Genomic DNA, 7462 nt, shown 5'->3' with positions numbered 1-7462 from the left:
GTGCTTTTTTTTTTAACTTGTCAAATATCAGTTTCAAGTCTTCCCCTATGTTTTGCACAGGAATTGGTTCTGTGAGTTTGAGTTTGCTTGGTATGCTAGGTGCAAGTTCTTTGTGAGATGTATGTGTGTGCACGCGCGCATGTTTGTGCATGTGTCAGTGTGTGTGCATGCGTTTCATTGTGTGTGAGGTGTATGTGTACACATGTGTGTGCATGTGTGTGAGTGTGTGTATGTGTGTGTGAGTGTGTGTCAGGTACATGTGTGCACATGTGTGAGTGTGTACACTCGAGAGTGTGTGTGTATGTGTGTGTGTATGAGTGTGTGTGTGTTCGTGTAGAGGATCTGAATTAGATTCCCAGCACCCACATGGCAGCTCATAACCACCTTAACTCCAGTTCCCTATCTGATGCCTTCTCCTGGTCTTTAGGATGCCTGCACACATAAACACATGCAAATACCAACACAAATAAATACACATAAACAAGGATGTTCAGAATTGTTCCCTACCCATCCACGTGCACCAGTGTCTCCTTGTTCCTTTAGCTCCTTAGCTTTAATTAGACATTCTGGTTTTCCTCACAGCGATCATATACACGTTTGGTTACATTTGTGCCTAAGTGTTTATTTTGGGTGAGGTACTGTTTAATTGTATTTTAAATTTTAAATTTTGATTGTTCAAGCCAGGAGTGGTGGTGCACACCTTTAATCCCAGCACTCACAAGGCAGAGGCAGGCAGGTGTCTGTGTGCTGAAGGCTAGCCTGGTCTACAAGCAAGCTCCAGATTAGCCAGGGCTACACAGAGAGACTTTGTCTAAAAGAGAAAGGAAGGAAAAGAAATCCCATGGTTCATTGTCAGACCGTGTGAACACTGACTTGTGCTAATTTTGTCTGCAGACTGCTATAACTGCTTGCTTGATCCAAACACTCCACTTCTTGGGAAGATTCTTTGAGATTTTCTACAAAAAAAATTATATTGTATATGAACAAAGACAGTTTTCCTTCTTCTTGTCCAGGCTGTATAGCTTTTATTTCCTTTCCTTTAAAATTTTTCACTAACATACGTCAAGTTTACAAAGCAGTGAGCTTTATTTTTGACATTTTTATGGGTACATAAGGTACAGTCCTCACACCCACCCTCTCCCACTGGCCCCTGGCCTCTCCCAAATAGTGCCTCTTCTACTTTCATGTCTTTTGGGGGGGGGTGTCGAGACATGGTTTCTCTGTGTAGCCTTGGCTGTCCTAGACTCACTTTGTAGACCAGGCTGGCCTCGAATTCACATCAATCCGCCTGCCTCTGAGTCCCCCGTGTGCTGGGATTAAAGGTGTGCACCACCATGCCCGGCCTGACTTTCATGTCTTAAGCAGACTACACTGTGCATGTGAAAGAGAACGTGGTATTGCCTTTTGTATGGGCCATTCCTCTCTAGTCATGTTCTTGTGCCCTTAGATGCCCTTTTCTTTCCTGGATTTGGACATTTCCTGCTACGGTTTTATTGAACAGCTTTCCATGCATTTGGTCTGTCTCTTCCTTCCCTTGTTTCTGCCTCAGATTCATAGGTTCAGGCTCTTAGATGTGCCCCAGAGGTCTTGGATGCTGTGGCCACGATGGCTCCTCCCCCTGCTGTTTGAGTGGCAGCTCTCTCACCTTGCCCTTAACCCCTGGGACGGCTTCCGCCCAGCCTGCCAATGGTGCTGCCCACTGGCTTTTCACATGGCTTCTTGATGCTTCCTTGTCTAAGGCTTTCATTTCTTCAGAGTCCCAGTTTCCTGCTGAGCTCAGCCAGGCCTTGAACTGACGTCTTTTTGCTTTACTCATCTGCTTATTTTAATCCTCTTTGATCACTGATGATTTTTAAAACGAGACTTTTGCTTATTTCTCTGGCCCTTTTAGCTACTTTCATGTGTTGGCTAGGTCACTGAAGAGGTGTGAACTAGGCCGCAAGTTGCTTTGCCATGTTCCTGGTGCTGCTTTCCTGCTTGTGTGTCGTTGGGATGGAAGTGCCTCAGCTTTGTGTGCTGTTGGGATGGAAGTGCCTCAGAAGTGCCTCAGTTTTAGATGAAACTCTTCTTATTGACCAGCCTCATCTGGAGTCCCAAAGGGAGGAAGAGAAGACCAGCTGCCATTATAGCACCACCACCAAACAGACCAGAATAAAACACAATAGTGCCAGCGCTTGGGAAGCAGGGGCAGGTGGCTCTCTGTGAGTTCGAAGCCAGCCTGGACTACAGAGCAAGTTCCAGGACAGCCAAGGCTAACACAGAGACCCTGTCTTAAAACAAACACACAACAACAACAACAAAAACCCAATTACCAATGACTGTAGAAAATAAAATAACAAAATCAATGTAAAATAAGTGGCTAAAAAATAATAAAGATAAACATAGCAATAATAAAAGAACGAGATGCAGAGTGAGGCATGAAGGATGGCTCAGCCATTAGGAGTTCTTACTGCTCTTCAGAGGGCCCAAGATCATTATGAGCACCCATACCTGGTGACCCACAACCACCTGAATTCTGGCTTCTGACTGGAGCTACATACATAAATTCTCTCTCTCTCTCTCTCTCTCTCTCTCTCTCTCTCTCTCTCTCTCTCTCAAAACTAAACAGACAGAGAAGGGAGGGCATATTAAAAGAAGATAATGTGAGAAGGAGGAATAGAAAAGAACATGGAAAAAAGTCTAAAAAGCTGGGGCTGAAGAAATGGCTCAGTGAGTGGTTGAGAGCACACATTGCTACAGGTCGGAGCTCGCCACCCGTGTCCGGTGGCTCACAGCCACCTGTAGCTCTAGCCCAGGGCACCTGACACTTATTCTGGCCTTGGTAGGCACATGCGGTCATGCATATGTACCCCTCTCAAACACACATATATAATTAAAAAATAAAACAAAACTTTAAAAATATATAAAATGAAAATGACTAGATTAACTTAGATAAAAGTAGAAGGAGGAGTAAAACAGTTTTTTTTTGTTTTTTTTTGTTTTTTCGAGACAGGGTCTCTCTGTGTAGCCTTGGCTGTCCTGGACTCGCTTTGTAGACCTGGCTGGCCTCGAACTCTCAGCGATCCGCCTGCCTCTGCCTCCCGAGTGCTGGGATTAAAGGTGTGCGCCACCACGCCCGGCTTTAGAACAGTTTTTATAAGTGGGTTCTGGGCATCAACTCGAGGTCCTTACACTTGCGTGGTAAGCACAGCCTGACACGTGGCTAGCCCTATGCCTGGCTTTAGTCTGCTAGTTCTATAGCTCCAGCTTTTATGTTGAAGTGTTGATCTATTTTGTACTAATCTTTGCATAGGGGCGAGGCAGATACCCCAACTTCAGTTAGTCACGGACAAGCCGAAGACACAAATGGTTAAGACTAGAAATCCAAGTGTAGGCTTTAGCTAGCTCTAAACTTAGAGAAGCAAGAAAAGCGCAGTGGACACCAACCAGAGAGGGCAGGGCATCACGACAGAGGGTCCTCGGCAGGAGAATGGTCACCTGACAGCTTTGAGGAAGCAGAAAGCAAGGGGGCTGGAACCAAGAAAGAGCCCCTTGGGGGCGTGCTCTTGGTGACCTGTTTCTTCCAACTAGGCCTGAGCATCAGAAGTTTCCACAGCCTTCCAGTAATGTCAAGCTTCCACCCACCAGTAGATTAGTCACCAGTGGGGTCAGAGCAGCAGCTGCGCCCCTAGCACATGACCCTGGGGAGGGATTTCAGATTCCAGCCACAACCGAATTGTATGGCTGTTTCAGAAAACACTTGCTCCGTACAAACTCGGGCCTTGACCCAACGCCACCGGTGCGGCTTGAGTTCACCAGAGTGGCAGGGAAGAAGTTGTGCAGTCAGGAACCTTGGAGCTGAGCTTTTCCAGGGCGATGTCTCCCTCGTCATCAGCCCTGCGGCCTCAGTTCCGTCTGCAGTTGTTCATCGAGCAGCACGCGGCTTACGGCTTACACGGCTGCTGCGGGAACAAGGTCGGTGTGGTTTGCGTGGTGGACGGTGGCTGTCCTGACGCCTGGTCCCATCCCTGCTGCTGCTGCTGCTGTGCTGACGTCCACCTCTGTCCCTTCTGCTCGGACGTGTCCTCCCTTTGCTCCTTGGCAAACTCTCCTCTTTTTTTTTTCAAGCTTCCAGAAGTATTACTTCTGCCAAACTACCCTTGGCCTCCTGATCCTGAGCTCCAGGAGGCCAGGATTAAGCAGCAGGTTGCTGGGAGAGCTCTGTTGAGTGCTGTGATGCTGGGCTGCCTGGTACTGGGCTCCCTGAGGCAGGGATGTCCATGTTGACTGAGAACAATGTGCTGACACCTAATTCAGACAGGACAGAGTGAGTGCAGCTGAGGGAGGGATTACTGGTATGTGTGGGCATCTGTCAGGGCAGAGAAGGCAGCAGGTCTGTGTCTGGGAACGGTTGGGTGTAGCATTCCACGTGAGAAGTAGGAAAACAGTACAACCACCATGGAGACAAGGCAGGCCTCTTCCTCAGACCTGGTCCCTGAAATCCACTTGGCAACATCATCCTGGGACAGGTTGCTATGCAGATGCCAAAGTGCTGTGTTCAGACATGAGAAGGACCTGTTAATATAAAATTAAACTGACAGCAGTTCACAGTGGCTAGCAAGTACAAAAATAGATCACCTCAAGTGAAAATACTTTTAGGGGAAAGAACAACAACAAAACAAAAATCCTACCAAGAAGAGACTTGATACCCTGTGAGCATATAAAGGGGAGGAAGTCCCCCTCAGTCACAGTCATAGGGGAGGGGAGTAAGGGGAAAATGGGAGGGAGGGAGGAATGGGAGGATACAAGGGATGGGATAACCACTGAGATGTAATATGATAAATTAATAAAATAAAATTTTAAAAAATTTTTAAAAAGAAAATTTTTTATTATAATCTTAAAAAAAAAAACCCAAAATCAAAATCTAAACAAAAACAAAAACAGCTTTCTGCAGAATGGAACACTCAGGGTACCAGGCCTCCAAATAAGAAGTAAGAGCCTCCAGCCAGGAGACAAGCCCCGCAGAGCACATCCACCGGCCTGCGCAGTCATGAAAGCAAAGGCACACAGAGCTTCCTGTGTGGCCCTGGCCTGGTCTGACTCAGTGGGTGTGGGAACTTTGAAGGAAGGTCGAGGATGGGGGAAGCAGGTGGGGAGTGGGACAGGCTGAAGGAATTCTGAAACTGTATTTGGAGACTCTCAGCCTGCCATGTGCCAGGCCCAACAGGGAGTGTGGGCTGTGGGCCAAAGGGAGGGAAAGCTGGGGAGACACACAGCACACGCAGACACCCTCACCTTTCTTCTGGGAATGTCTGAGCCTGGACCTTCCAAGCCCAAAGGACTGATTTTCAATCCATGGTGTATGGGAGGCCTTTGACACTCCTGGAGATCATAAAATAAAGATGGCCAGGCCTGCAGTCCCAGCTGCTTGGGAGGCAGGTGCAAGAGGGTCACATGTTCCAGGTCAGCTTGACCTACAATCCTTTTTTTTCTTACATTTGTGAGAGATTTGCATAAAGTGATGGTGCTCCACTACAAAGAGACACACCTTTAATGGGAAGAATTTGGAAACCACATTTTCATCGTAGTCCATTAAGATAACACACATACATAATAAAGACGCAGCTTCCCTCTTTTGCCTGTTTGGAAGCTAAATGCAAACAGCGTGCTCCTAGACTTCAGTCTTCAGTCAGAGAGGATGTCACGGAGCATAATTATGTCACCAAATGCTCCTTAACACCTAGAACAATTGCCAAGGAGAGATATATTAAAGAATTGGCATCTAGCAGTGAATTGGATAAACACGTCAGGAGCCGGATCCACAGATAGAAAACTGAGAAGCCCCTCACCAGCCCGATTATAGAAGATGCCTCCCAGGCCCAGGGCCAGCAAAGTGCCCAACGCTGTCAGAAGAGCCCATCAGCAAGTAGTGCCGACAGCTCGTGCTGGCTACCAGGAAGCTCCCTGGAGTGCTCACTGGGACCTGGCCACACAGGTGGCACCCGCCTCGCCAGAACCGTACTTCCAGATTCCCAGTTTGGCACAACCATAGCATAAGTATCCATATGTGTGTGGCGAGAACACATCTTACTGAAAGCAACAAATCAAATCTGAACAGAAAAACTGAACCAGCAGGTCTCCTAACTAGTGTGCAAGCGCAATGCTGTACTGACCTAGTTAGAATCCCAGTGCGTTGGTGGTTTTTATGGAATTGGGTAAAATTGTCTTAAAGTCTGAATGGATGTCGGCAGTTGGAGAAGACTTGCCAATGGCTCTATGACATAGCCCAGCAGACTTTGTTAGTTTTGGTCTGTGTTACAAGCTGTCAAACGTATCTCCTATTTGATATGGTATGTGTTGAAAACAAAGAAAAAGGTGTCTATCCAGTGCACAAGTGATAAACTGGTGTTAGTCAAGATCAGAGACCAACAGAGATGGAGCCCTCCGTGAGTGCAGCGTGAGCCTTTGTTTCCAGGCTGTTTACTCAGCTTTGCTGAAACTCAAAATCAGTCTTGACTCAGACCCCAGCTCTCCAGAGAGCAGAGAGCTGGGCCTGGAGGCACATTTGAGTAACCTCAGAACCCAGGAGGCTGCAGCAGGAAGAGCCCAGATTAGAACCCAGCCTTTGGGATCAGCTAAGGCCATTGGTTCAGAAGGAGGAGGTATGAATGCTTATGCAAAATGGCCAGAGCTTGGGCTGGGGATGTTGTTCAGTTGGTAGCTTGCCCAATGGATGCCCTCCCCCCCCCCCCGCCTCCCTCCCCTGCACCCCCACATCCCCACACCTGATAGCCCAGCAAGTGGCTCATGCTTTGATCCCAATACTGGGGAGGCAGAGGCAGGGGGATCTCTGAATTAGAGACCAGCCTGCTCTACAGATCGAGTTCCAGGGCAGCCAGGGCTACACAGAGAGACCCTGTCTCAAAAAAAGAAAGGAAGGAAGGAAGGAAGGAAGGAAGAAAGAAAGAAAGAAAGAAAGAGCCCCGAGTTTGATCCTCCCCTCCACACAACCTGGAGATGGTAGTGCACACCTGTGACGTCAACTCTGTGGAGGCAGAGGCAGGAGGATCAGAGAAGCTCAAGGTCATCCTCAGGTCCCAGTAAGCTTGGAAGCAGACAGGGATCCATGAGCCAGAGCTCAGTTATGCACCTTAAGGGCTTGGGGGCGGGGGGGGGGGGCGGGGGGAACCATGAGCAAGCCATTCCACCAACCTGTGGGGACATGAAGGACGCAGATGACAGAAAGACTGTGAGGACAAAGGAGCTAGAAAACAGAGTTGGTTCTTTGAAAATACAAACAGGACCACCAGGCCATTAGCTAAACTAATGGCAATGTGAAAAGGGGGCATTGAAGCATAGTCATGAAATTCAGAGGACCTTTAAGGAGTATTTTAACATGTATATTTTTTAAAACTTGGAAACGTAAAGGAATTAGATATAATCAAGAGAATACACACAACTTCAGGAGATGTAAAATGAACAA

The sequence above is a fragment of the Acomys minous genome (assembly GCF_964271855.1).
Source record: "Acomys minous genome assembly, chromosome: 8".
Taxonomy (NCBI): Eukaryota; Metazoa; Chordata; class Mammalia; order Rodentia; family Muridae; genus Acomys; species Acomys minous.
This window is presented reverse-complemented; position numbering follows the sequence as displayed.